At 41.6% G+C, this 14,425-nt stretch overlaps 1 pseudogene; it reads right to left on the reverse strand.

Moving 5' to 3' along the window:
- Positions 1-10,794: 10,794 nt before the first annotated feature.
- LOC101355119 (obg-like ATPase 1) lies at positions 10,795-11,969 on the reverse strand (annotated as a pseudogene).
- Positions 11,970-14,425: the final 2,456 nt, after the last annotated feature.

Below are 14,425 nucleotides of genomic sequence, written 5' to 3' on the forward strand. Positions count from 1 at the left end.
TACCACCAAGAAAGCAGTGCCGGGAGCAGAGCGTGTTCTTTGGACCTGAGGTTCCTGCGCAGAGAAGTTCCCAGACCAAGGGAAGACTGATGACATGGACCTTTCTCCAGAGCTGACGGAGAAAGTGTTCCCCTGGCGCTGAGGCCCTGAATTTGGACTTGTAGCCTGCTGGACTGTAAGAGAATAAACTTCTCTTCGTTGGAGCCCTCCATTTGTGGTGTCTCTGTTGTAGCAGCACTAGATGGCGAGGGCAGAATTCTTCAGAAGGAAGTCACTATGCACTACGCCCAGCCCACACTTAAGGAGTGGGAACTTAGGCTCTACCGCCTTGAAGGCGGAGTATCTATGTAAATTATTTGGAATTCTTCTGCATGTCTCCACTATTTATTCCATCATTCATTTGTATCAGTGTGGATTTATGGGTATTTATTTTATGCTTTGTATTATAATCCAATGCTACTTTATTCTGTTGCTCAAATTATAGTTTATTTTTGTATATGTCCAGTAGACACACACGACTTTTCCCCTCGACTGGGTCCAGGCCCATCTACAAACAAAGGAAATAACTGCTTAATTAGTATGACGTCAGTTGGGCTTACCACCAGTCCCAAAGTTGGTGCTGTTTGAAATACTTAGTTGCTCCTTAAAGCCTTTTGGATAAATGTACATTCCTTACAGGCGTTAACAAGAAGGAGCAATCACTGTTTATGTTCTTAGTTTATCTGAGTAACATCACCGTCATTGTCACGAGGCAGTAGTGTACCTCCTCTAGAGCAGACAGAGACAGGGAGTCAGGGGTGGTTTGGAAATTAGCCTCTTCGCAGATGGGAGTGCTATGATGGAGGACCCTAAGCTGTCGGCAGCATGAGGGTCCGGAGCGTCTAAATGAGTATGAGGAGAGTTTCACAGCAATTTTCACAAAGGAGACAATGGAGCACTAAAACAGGAAGTCTAGAGTAACCTACTTCCTGTGCAGAGTCCCTGGGTGGTGCAAACCATTAATGCGCTCAGCTGCTAACTGAAGGGTTGGCGGTTGGAGTCCACAGAAGTACCTCAGAAGGAAGACCTGGTGATCTACTTCCTAAAAGTCAGCCATTGAAAACTCTATGGAGCACAGTTCTGCTCTGACACGTGAGGTCACCGTGAGTTGAAGTAGACTGGATGGCAACTGGTCTACTTCCTGTGCAAGATGGTTATGCTCATTATTGAAAAGCACCTTACTTTAGCTGCTTTATTATACACAGAATCTATAAGAACAGCCTCAAAGTCAACTATATGCAAGAAAATTTGGTGACTTTTTATTGCCAAGAGTGACTATCTCTTTTTGTAACTACTACTCCATGTGATGCAGAAGAACCTCTGTCTCTAGTCTTAGCTTTGTTGTTATTGTTGGTTACTGTCGAGTCAGTTCCGACTTGTGGCCACCTCATGTGTGCAGGGTAGAACTGCTCCATAGGGTTTTCAAGGCTGTGACCTTCCGGAAGCAGATCGCCAGGACTGTCTTCTGAGGCCCCACTGGGTGTGTTTGAACCGCCGAGCTTTGGGCTAGTAGTCGAGCGCTTACCCATTTGTGCCACCCCAGGGCTCTTATTCTTAGGGTTGTGTTAAAAAAGACCTCCTGGCTGGATGTGTACCTTTTGCAGAGGAAGTATAAGTATTAGACACTGAATGCGTATCCTTTGATCCTAAGCTCAGCCTTGACGCTGAGTTCATTGTGACCCTGTAGACAACCGAACCGGCTAGTGAATGTGGTTTGGTGACTTCAGCTTATTCAACCATGGCAGAAGATAATGATGTTGCATTTTGGTACTTCATGTGTCATATCATCCACTTGTCTACTGGGCCAGTAACACCTTGGGACACTCTACTACAATGAGGTTGATTTAAGCAAAAGAGAGCAAATTTGAATGGAGAGAGCCCAAGCTAGGTTGCTGATTTCTTCATCTATGGCAGAAACTACTCGTTATCTTCCCAAATTGCATTTTCAACTTCTGCTTTAGCAACAGAACTTTAGTCCAGTTAAAAATTACACTTCCGAGTCCCCATTGCAGCCACATGTGACCACGTGACTATGTTCCAGCCAATAAGATAGAAGCGTTGTGAGGACTTCTAGAAAAGCTATTGAAAAGGAAAAGGCACATCTTCTTTTCCTCCTGTCTCCCCTCCTTCTTTTTCTGGTCTTGGCTATGTTGGCTGAAGTGCCAGCAATCAGATTGGGCCATAAAGTGATCTTGAAAATTGACTAACACCAGGATGATAGAGTAGAAAGACTGAAGGAACTCAGGTCCTTGATGCACTCATTCAGTTCCAATACATGCCCTGCTATTACCAGCAGACTTTAAAAAAAACTAATTTTAATATGAAAGAGAAAAAAAAAAAACAACCCACTTCTCTCTTAAGATTTTGGTATTCTTTTCCTGTTATAGTCAGGCAAAACTAATTCTTATTTAAAGATCTTTGGTGTACATTAAAATTATCTGGAGAATCTACCTAAAAATACTGCAGACGGGGGCCCCACCCCTAGAGATTCTGATTTAATTGGTTTGGCATAGGACCCAGACAAGTCCAGTTTTGTTTTGTTTTTTTTTTTGTAAATAACAACCAAACCAGTTGCCATTGTGTTGATTCTGATCATGTGTATCAGAGTAGAACTCTGCTCTGTAGGGTTTTCTTTTTTTTTAAATTACTGTGAAAAAATACACAGCAAAACGTACACCAATTCAACAATTTCTACATGCATAATTCAGTGACACCAATTACATTCTTCAAATTGTGCAACCATTCTCGATACCCTTTTCCAAATTATTCCACCGCCATTAACATAAACTCACTGCCTCCTAAGCAAAATCTACCCCCTTTCCATAGGATTTTCAATGGCTGTGATCTCGAGGAAGTAGATCCAGGCCTTTCTTCTGAGGTGCTTCTGGGTGGGTTTGAAATGCCAACCTTTCAGTTAGTCACGAAGCACTTAACCATTTGTGCCACCCAGGGACTCCTGTAGTTTTTAAAAGGCACTGAACGATTCTAATGTGTGACCAGGGTTGAGAACCACTGATGCTGTGTCTCCTCCAAGTAACTACTCCATTTTAAGAACTTTGGTTTCTGAGCTCAGTGTGGCACTTGTTCTGTTTCTGAAGCTCTGTTAGAAAGGGGAACGTTACTAAGGATGATCTAAAAGAGAACTGTTGTTAGGTGCCGTCCAGGTGGTTTCTACTCATAGTGACCCCATGTACAGCACAACCAGACACTGCTTGGTCCTGCGCCATCCTCACAAGTGTTATGTTTGAGCTTATGGTTGCAGCCACTGTGTTAATCCATCACATTGAGGGTCTTCCTATTTTCCATTGACCTTCTACTTTACCAAGCATGATGTCCTTCTCCAGGCACTGGTCCCTCCTGATAACATGTCTGAAGTAAGTGAGGCAAAGTCTTGCCATCCTGTCTTCCAAGGAGCGCTCTGGCTATACTTCTTCCCAGACAAATTTGTTCGTTCTTCTGACAGTCCATGATATATTCAATATTTTTCACCAACAACATAATTCAAAGGCATCAATTCTTCTTCGGTCTTCCTTATTCGTTACCCAGCTTTCACATGCATATGAGGCGGTTGAAAATATCATCACTTGGGTCAGGCGAACCTTAGTCCTCAAAGTGACATCTTTGCTTTTTAACACTTTAAAGAGGTCTTTTGCAGCAGATTTGCCCAATGCAATACGTCATTTGATTTCTTGACAGCTGCTTCCATGGGCGTTGATTGTAGATCCAAGTAAAATGAAATCCTTGACAACTTCAATATTTTCTCCATTTATCATGATGTTGCTTATTGGTCCAGTTGTGAGGATTTGTGTTTTCTTTATGTTGAGGTGTAATCCATACTGAAGGCTTTGATCTTTGATCTTCATCAGTAAGTGCTTCCTCTTCACTTTTGGCAAGCAAGGTTGTGTCATCTGCATATCGCAGGTTGCTAATGAGTCTTCCTCCAATCCTGATGCCCCTTTCTTCTTCATATAGTCCAGCTTCTCAGATTATTTGCTCAGCCTACAGATTGAATAATTATGGTGAAAGGATGCAACCCTGGAACACAGCTTTTCTGATTTTAAACCACGCAGTATCCCCTTGTTCTGTTGGAACGACTGCCTCTTGGTCTATAGTTAGCAGTTGTAGCTCTTAACCAGTATGCCACCAGGGTTTCCTTGGTCTATGTACAGGTTCTTCATGAGCACAATTAAGGGCTCTGGAGTTCCCATTCTTTGCAATGTTATTCATAATTTGTTATGATCCACACAGTTGAATGCCTTTGCGTAGTCAATAAAACACAGGTAAACATCTTTCTGGTATTCTCTGCTTTCAGTCAAGATCCATCTGACATCAGCAATAATATCTCTTGCTCTACGTACTCTTTTGAATCTGGCCTGAATTTCTGGCAGTTCCCTGTCGATGTACTGCTGCAACAGTTTTTGAATTATCTTCAGCAACATTTTACTTGTGTGTGATATTAATGATACTGTTTGATAATTTCTGCATTCTGTTGGATAACCTTTCTTTGGGATGGGCACAAATACGGATCTCTTCTAGTCAGTTGGCCAGGAAACTGTCTTCCGAATTTTGTGGCATAGACAAGCAAGTGCTTCCAGCGTCCCATCCATTTGTCGAAACATCTTAATTCATGTTTCAACTATTACAAAGAACTTTTTGGACTAGAATGATAATATTGTGGTTATCAACAGATTCTGAGAACTCAGAAAACGTAAAAATAATGATGCTATCCATAGAGGCTATACAATATGCCTTTATTTCTGAGGACCTAAGCGAAACCACAGGCTTCCATGCTTCCCTTCCCACCACAAAATTCAACCATACTTTTCCTGGCGAGTAAGACAGCTTAGCAGCAGATGGCTGGGTAGTAAATAAAACGTGCCTCTAAAGGGTTTCTCTTGTAGTTGAGCTGGGTTGAGGGGGAACAAGGACAGCTGTAGAATTTTATTTTCCACAGTGTTAATACTTGAGTATCTGAGGAGAACTGATGGTGGATAAAAACCCAACCTAATTTCTCAGGCTACTGTTGTTGTTGCTGGTTGCTGTCAAGTTAATTCTGACTCATGGCGACCCCATGTGTTACAGAGTAGAACTGCTCCATAGGGTTTTCTTGGCCGTAATCTTAACAGAAGCAGATTGCCAGGTCTTTTCTTTTGCAGTACTACTGAGTGGGTTTGAACCACTGACCTTTAGGTTAGCTGTTGATCGCAAAGTGTGCCACTTAGGGACCTACTCTCAGGCTACTAATTAGCCCTATTTGACAATGATTTCCCACTTCCCTATGGTATTCTTTTAGTTCCAATCTTTTCTCAAAGTCTTAGACTACTAATCCCTGCTTTTATTTTAGAACACATACCACAAAGATTATGATTTGTACATTAGTGTCTTGTTGTTAATTGCCATTTAGTTGCTTCTAATGCATAGTGATCCTATGTATTACAGGATAGAACTGCTCCATAGGGTTTTCTTAACAGAAGCACATCGCCAGGACTTTCCTTTCACAGTACCTCTAGATGGGTTCAAACCACCAACTTTTAGGTTATATTCATGAATTTGTGTTTGTCAGTAGCAAGGTCAGTTTTTGTCATGCTTGATAAGTGAAGTTGTAGATATGACTATGTCAAAACTTTCCTTTCTCCAATTTCTTCTGGGTTATTTGCTACAAAGTTTACAACAAGAATTCAAGAGTAGGGAGAAGTAAATAACTGAGTAGTATGTAATCAGTATGATTGTGAATGATGAAGAACGTTAACATATTATTGTGTTTCATCCATTCCACAGCAATTTCTATCTAAACATCTTAGTATTTTAGAAATAATGAGCATTAACTGATATAGATGTATTATTACTTTAGAAATAATCAGTGTTTTAAAAATATCCTACTTTAGAAATACTGGGAACTGTTGGCTGCAAGTAACAGAAGCCTGGGTAAAATTAGCTATGCAATGTGGAAAATTTATTAGTCTACCTAATCAGAAGTGCAGTTGGAAGGTGTTTGAAGAAATGGTTAATTTAGCAGCTCAACAATGTTATCAGGGACTCATATTACTTATCCCTTTGTCCTGCCCAGGCCTTCAAACCAGTTTAAACCAGTTCAGTCATGGCTAATGAAGCAAAACTGAAACAGATCCGAATTTTTAAAATTTGGATGATCTGGAACAATAACCAGAATGGGAAAAATTACGGGCCAAAGCCCTGGAATGGGAGACTTGAACGAGGTGTAGTGAGCCCTTTCAGGAGGCTAGTGTGTGAGATTGGATTATTGCCAGGACTGAGGACAGCGACACACATTCAAGGCATAGTCGGCTGCCATCTTTGAGCAGGGCACTGCTGTTTCTGACTCTGCACAAAATCTGAAGGGCAAGAGATTTGGTTGCTATGCAATGCATATGCTGCCCTTGTTTTCTAAGAGGGAGATTAAGTTTTTCCCATTCTGGTTATGGTTCTTTTTCACCAAATTTTTAAAATTTGGGTCTGTTCTGGTGGCACTTCCTCGGCCATGATTGAACCGGGGAGAACCAGTTCAAAGCCCTGGTCCTGCCATTCTCACCACAGCAGCTTGTGTCTTCTTATGATTCATTGAAAAATGGCACCAGCAGTTCCAAGCATCATATCCTTCCTTATTCAGCAATGGCCAGAGGCAGAAAAATGAAAGTGATCACATGTTTTTTTCTTATGCCCAATGTAATTGGACATAAGGATCTTCCTATTTGGCCAGGATCCTCCTATTTCTAAACCAAGCACTGGTGGGAGAGGTGGAGAGAGATGGAAACACTCTGATGGACTTGGACAACTCAAGGTATTCCTTCTTTGCCATGCTAAAGAGGGGCCAGCCTCACTGAACCCGAGGATTTCAAGAAACTACAACAGTTAGGGCACTGTTAGCCAGTGGTCAGTGCTATTGGTAAAGAATATTCCTGGGGATAATATGAGTATGCGATTAAACATGATGGGTATTTTATGCATTGCCAGAAAAGTGAAGGTAGCAACACAAACAGAAACCTATATACCAATGTTCATTGCAACACTTTTCACAATAGTCAAAAGGTGGAAACCAACAAAATGTCCATCAACAGATCAATGGCTAAACAAAATGTGGTATATACGTACAACAGAATACTCCTTAGCCATAAAGAGAAATGAAGTCCTGATGCATGCCACCATATGGATGAACCTTGAAAACATCACATTGAACAAAATCAGTCATGAAAGGACAAATACTGTATGATCTCATGTAACTGAAATGGGCAAATACACGGAAACCAAAGGTTCTTAGTGGTTACCAGGGATGAGAGGGAGGGGAAAGGGGAAATTTTTGCTTAGGGGATACTGAGTTTATGTTAATGATTTGGAAAAGGATAGCAAGAATGGTTGCACAACTTGCAGAATGTAATCACTATTACTGAATTGTACATGTATGTTTTGTTGTGTATATTTTCACTACCATAAAATTAAAAAAATAGGTATTTTATGATAAGAATATCATATGCTGGCTTATGTTGGTGTAGTTCATAATTTACATGCAAAGCACATAATATATACTATGTAAAATTATCCATACACATAACTAGTACGTATATTAAGGGGAAAGGCAGAAGAAATGACTGGCAGCCAGAGGGTAGGCTGGGGTAGGGGCACACAATGAGGAGCCAGCAGAACTGGGGAGCGCCCCGGCTCTGAGACCTTACTTCCTGTTCCCCGTGGTGTGGACATTCAGTGTTTGCTTTGGTATCCCCGATATGTAGGCACGACTTCCTGTCAGGGAGATCCAGGCCTCTGTATCACCGGTATGTCGCGACTTCCTGTTAGGAGGATCCAGGCCTCGGTATCACCGGTATGTCGGTGCGACTTCCTGTCAGGGAGTTCCAGGCCTCGGTATCACCGGTATATCGGTGCGACTTCCTGTCAGGGAGATCCAGGCCTCTGTATCACCGGTATGTCGCGACTTCCTGTTAGGAGGATCCAGGCCTCGGTATCACCGGTATGTCCGCGCGACTTCCTGTCAGGGAGATCCAGAACATTTCCAATGACTGTTGGATGCACGTGTGAGTTTGCAGAAGTGTGTATATGGGTATAGGGAAGAGGGGCTCATTTCATTAATATTTTACGTTAATGGCTATTTCCGAAAGGTTTTCAAATTTAACACCTGAAAAGTACTAACTTTCGAACATAAAATTTTCTCTTATGGAAACTAATATTTTAGTCAAATTTTTTAAAAATAATATTTTATTGTGTTTTCGGTGAAGGTTTGTTTACAACAGTTTAGGTTCCCCCATTCAACAGTTTCTCCCTGGACCCCCTGCTAACTCAGACGTTAAGCCACTCCTGAAGTACACCTTTCAGCCAAAGATTAGACAGGGCTATAAAACAAACAATAACACACGTGAGGAACGTGCTTCTTAGTTCAATCAAGTCTATGAGACCAAATGGGCAACAACTCCTCAAAAGCAAAGATGAGAAGGCAGGAAACGATAGGAAAACTGGATGAATAGACACAGGGAACCCAGCGGGGAGAGTGCTGACACATTGCGGGGATTGCAACCAATGTTACAAAACAATTGTGTGTAAATTTTTGAATGAGAAACTAATTTGTGCTGTAAACTTTCACCTAAATCACACACACACACAAATCTACACATTTTTCAGTGACACCGGTTACATTCTTAATGTGTGAACATTCTCATTATTTCCATTTAATGGTCAAATATTTTGCAATGATAGCAATTTATATTTGTAAAAGCATCTTATTTTGACTCATTAGTTTTTAAATTGAGCTATACCCATTTACTTCGGCCCTTCCATTTAAAATGCTTTGGCTCCCGTTCAACAAAAATCAGTAGCTAACTTTAGGTATAAAGCTAGCTTGTGTTGTCTGCTCTAATAAATGCTGAACCATTCTCATATTAGAATATTTGTGTGTCTACTGTAATTTATTCCTCCAGAGTCCACTTAGTTAGCAAAGCAAGCAAAATTTTTAATTTTTAAAGGCTGAATATAATATTTTCATTCTGTTGCAGATTCAACAATGTTTTTGTACTTTGCGTGGAGTAACCACTTAGGTTTCCTAAAAAGGCAAAAAGAAAACAATTCAGCAGATTCATAAGTTGTATTTTGCATGCCATGCCATTCCAGGTTCCTGTTTAGGATGAGATTGCAAACAGAACAAATGAATCGTGTTGTTAGCGCTGCCCCTTACAGAGTCCATGAAAGGGATAAAAAGAAATACTACTTTACCTAGTAGGTAAGCAAACTCTAAGATTTAGTTTGGGTTAAACATATAAGTTGGTTAAGCTTGATAATTTATTATGTGAGAGATGTGTTATGATTCCTCACGGAAAAGTAACATATTGCTAACATTTGAGATTGATGTTAAGGTGGACACAGTATGTCTCTCAGTCTCAATATAAAAAAACCAGTTGCCATCAAGTTGACGCCGACTCATGGTGACCCCGTGAGTGTCAGAGTAGAACTATGCTCCACAGGGTTTTCAGTGGCTGATTTTTAGAGGTAACATGCCCAGGCCTTTCTTCTGAGGTGCCTCTGGGTGAACTCGAACCTCCAACCTTTTGGTTAGTATCCAAGTGCGTGTACCTTTTGTACCACCCAAGGACCCCAGACTCAATATAGGAGGCTGCATTTTGAGACAAATCTGGTGTGACCAATTGCCCCAGTTTTCCTGAGACTGGGGGTTTCCAGGGGCATAGGAATTTCAGTACTAAAACAGGGAAAGTCCCAGGGACAAACTGATGAACGTCTAACGCTCTTGCTCCCATGTCCTCAGGCATTTTTCTGTTAATGTACATTAGAGCTCCATTGATGCATTGAAATGCTCCAGATGAAACTCGCTCTTGGCAACTCCCATAGTAAGTATAAGGAGAGGATTTACTAATATCCCAGGGTCTGTAATCACTCTCCTAATGGAAATGTTAAGTGAAAGTGAACACAGAAGCACTTGCCCCACTGCAAGGCCTCACCTTGTGGCAAGTCTTTACCTAAGGAGGAGGTGTCCCTCTCTTATCCAAGGCAAATTCTGCTGTTGGACTCATGGCCCAATTCCTTCACATCATGGTACAACTCCTTGTTCTATAATTTTCCCTATCTCTTGCAAGTATCTTCTATTTCTCTGTCCTTTACATTTGCTTTTAAACATGCATTAAAAAAAAAAAAAAAGTATTCCATTAATTCCACATCCTCCTCTAGGTACCAAATCTATCTCCTCATCTTCACAGTCATATTTCTTGACCGTGCTACCGTGCTTCCTGCTTGCTATCTCTGTCTTCTTACCTCCAGCTCACATCTCACACCATTCCAAGTTGGTGTTCATCTCTACTGCTTTCTGAAACTTTTCTTTTGTCAAATGTTATATGGAGTGGAGACATCTGGAGTACTGTAAAACATGCATTATCTGTAGGTTCAAAAAGGAGCAAGCCACATTGTCTTCCCTGTCAAATGTATCAGGCTGGGTATACATGGTGGAGATTAAGGAAGTATCATGAGAGTAATATGGCTCCTGAAAAGCTTCTACCATTTGGAGTAGGGTCTTAATTGCATGCAAAGAAAGCTGTTCAGTTAGTGAGCTTGCATGTCATTGGAGGTACACAGTATTTTAATTTTAAAACAAAAATAATTTTGTTTGTAGAAGATTCCCATCCTCCAACTTTTATTTGTCCCTCTAGTTTTCAGAAAATTTAATTAAAAAAAAAAGAAAAAAGATAAACCTCTTGGAAAATTGTATGCTTATCTGAGCAATAACAAAATTCATTTCTTCAGTTGCTGAGGTGTATTAAATTTGAAGAAGATAATATCTCCATCTTCAACCATGTAATTTCGGCCTTGTTGGTACTTTCCAGCAGCCTTCACTACGTTTTCAGAACCTTCTTCTTTAAAATCTTCATATTTCATTACTTCAGCCATAATGAATCCCTTTTCGAATCTGTGTGAATCTTCACTGCAACCTGAGGAGCCTGCGTCCCTTTTTTGATGGTCCATGCACGCACTTCATCTGGGCCTGCAGTGGAAAAGTATTCTGGTTGGAGTGCTGCAAACCCAGCCTTGATGATATTTGCAAAACGCTTTGTGTCATGTTCGCTTCCAGATACTTCTGGCTCTCCTTAGCATTCAATTCTTGCAACTTGAGTTCCCAGGCTCCACGGAAAGGAATGGCCAAGTTACCTGGGTCGTCCTTGTCCACCCAGTCTTAAATTTTTGTCAACCATTTGTTGGTCTTTCTAATGTAGTCTTTTTCAGAAAGATTAACTAAGTAGACAATTGGTTTGGAAGTCCGAAATAAGTGTTTATCCAACACTTCAATCTCTCTGTCATTCCAATCATGATAGAAGTGAACAAGTTTCTTTTGATCCACAACCCAGGAGTTGACTTTGCACATTATGTCGTATTCAGGTTTGAGTTTTTTATCTCCTCCTCTTGCAGCCGCTTCTTCTGGTTTATCTATAATGGGCCCAGCCATTTCCCCATCACTGAGCTGAAGCTCTTCATGTATTATTTCTGTACCTCAAATAGGATCTACACTTCCTTCAACATGCCTTCCGTTATCACCTTCAAAAGCACTTGTGAGACGAAAGATTCCATCACAGGCACTGATATTAGATAAAAAGGCATTCCCCAGCCTCTGCCCATTGTGAGCACAAGGCCAGAGATATCTACTGCATTTAGAAAGGCAGGAATTTTGCTTGCTGGTTGGTGGTACCAGCAAAGAAAATCAAACCTCTCGTCTGGAACAGGTAGTTTGCTCTCAGTAGGACCAGTAGTGCAGAGTGGGAAGTTTTCTGCTGAAGCCTCACTGTTGGTTATTACCTTGAAGAAGGTGGATTTCCCACCCTTTGGTAATCCAACAATACCAATTTCAGAGAGGTTCTAAATCTTCCAGTGATCGGGGGTGGTTTAATTCTGTCACCTCCCTTTTTGGGGGGCATCGTGCTCGGGATGGGCAATGACTTGGCGTTCCAGCGACAGCCGGCAGCGGGAGGCTGGGGGGAGGTGAAGCTTCTCTTGTCGAAGTCAACATTAACCTCTAACCGCCCCAATCCAGTGGACCCTCTTGGTCTTTATCTTGTTTGAACTTCTACTGGCATTTGATGCTGGAGTCTTTTCCGTGCTTCTCAGAGCCTTCTCTTACCTTGACTTTTTATATTATGACTTTCTGTTGGTCCCTTGGTTTCCCTCTGGCCATTTCTTTTTGTATCCTTTGCTATCTGTTTCTCCTCTGTTCGTTAGTGTTCCTAAGGGGTTAGGCTTCAGGCTCTTTATTTGAAACTTGAATTACTCTCTAGGTCATCTCATGTCATTTATGGCTTCAGTAGCTATAAATAGCACTCATCCTCAATCAGTATTTTCAGCAAAGATTGCTCTGCTGTTTTGATCTGTAAGCTTGTGTCAAAGAGCCTACTAGACATTCACTTTAATATCCCACCTTGAACTCCGCGTGCTTGAACCTAAACTTATATTTTCCTTCAAAAACCATCCACTCAGTTTCTCTTATCAGAAACATGGACGTCAACATTGAGTCCTTGAATTCCCACATTCTCAACATCCTGTTAATCCTTTTATTGTATTTGTGTAACGTTGAGTTGATTCTGACTCATAGTGATCTCATGTGATAGAGTAGAAATGCCCCCATAGGGTTTCCTAGGCTGTAATCTTTACAGGAGCAGATTTCCAGGTCTTTCCTCCTACGCAGCCACTGATGGGTTCGAACTACTGGCAGCCAATCAATTAACCACCAGGGCTCCTATATTATCCCCTAGTCCTACAATTCTCTCTCTTAACTAATGTGTGAAGCTGTTGATGTCTTTCACCTGGACTCTTGTTACCTAGATGCACCTACATTAAAATTTGCTTCCTTTCAACCTATTTTTTTTTTTGTTTTAATTGTGCTTTAAGTGCAACTTTACAGTTCAAGGCAGTTTCTCATACAAAAATTTATACACACATTGTTATGTGACCCTAGTTGGCTCCCCTGTAATGTCACAGCACACTCTGCCTTTCCACCCCGGATTTCCCGTGTCCATTCAACCAGCTCCCGTACCTTTCTGCCTTCTCATCTCACCTCTGGACTGGAGCTGCCCATTTAGTCTCATGTATCTATTTGACCTAAGAAGCATACTCAACACGAATATCATTTTATGTCTTGTAATCCAGTCTAACCTATGTCTGAAGAGTTGGCTTCGGGAATGGTGTCAGTTCTGGGCTAACAGAGAGTTCAGGGGCCATGTATTCTGGGGTCCCTCCAGTCTCAGTCAGACCATTAAGTCTGGTCTTTTTACTAGAATTTGAGTTCTGCACCCCACTTTTCTTCTGCTCCATCAGGGACTCTCTGTTGTGTTCCCTGTCAGGGCTGTCATTGGTGGTAACTGGGCACCATCTAGTTCTTTTGGTCTCATGCTGATGGAATCTCTGGTTTACGTGGCCCTTTCTGTCTCTTGGGCTACTACTTTCCTTGTGTCTTTGGTGTTCTTCATTCTCCTTTGCTCCAGGTGGGTTGGGACCAATTGATGCATCTTAGATGGCTGCTCGCAAGCTTTTAAGACCCCAGACGCCACTCAACAAAGTGAGATGCAGAACATTTTCTTTTTTTGTTTATTGTTGTAGTTTAAGTGAAAGTTTACATTTCAAGTTAGTCTCTTATACGAAAATTAATACATACATTGTTATGGGACCCTAATTGCTCTCTCTGTACTGTGACAAAACACTCCTTTTTTTCACCCCTGACTTCCCATGTCCATTCAACCAGCTCCTAACCCTCTCTGCCTTCTCATCTCACCTCTGGACAGAAGCTGCCCGTTTAGTCTCATGTATCTGCTTGAGCTAAGAAGCCCATTCTTCACGAGTATCATTTTATGTCCCACACTCCGGTCCAGTCTTTGTCTGAAGAGTTAACTTCAGAAATTGTTTTAGTGCTGGGCTGATAGAGAATCCGGGGGCCGTGCTTTCTGGGGTTCCTCCAGTCTCAGTCAGACCATTAAGTCTGGTCTTTTTACTAGAATTTGAGTTCTGCACTCCACCTTTCTTCTGCTCCATCAGGGACTCTCTGTTGTGTTCCCTGTCAGGGCGGTCATTGGTGGTAGCTGGGCACCATCTAGTTCTTCTGGTCTCAGGATGATGAAGTCTCTGGTTTATGTGGCCCTTTCTGTCTTTTGGGCTAATACTTTCCTTGTGCTTTGGTGTTCTTCACTCTCCTTTACTCCAGGTGGTTGGGACCAATTGATGCATCTTAGATGGCCACTTGAAAGCTTTTAAGACCCCAGACACCACTCACCAAAGTGGGGTGCAGAACATTTTCTTAATAAGCTTTGTTTTGCCAGTTGACCTAGATGTACCCTGAAAGCATGATTCCCAGACCCCTACCCCTGCTACTCTGTTCCTCAAAGTG

This window comes from Trichechus manatus, unplaced genomic scaffold (assembly GCF_000243295.1).
Source record: "Trichechus manatus latirostris isolate Lorelei unplaced genomic scaffold, TriManLat1.0 scaffold00103, whole genome shotgun sequence".
In the NCBI taxonomy this organism is placed as follows: domain Eukaryota; kingdom Metazoa; phylum Chordata; class Mammalia; order Sirenia; family Trichechidae; genus Trichechus; species Trichechus manatus.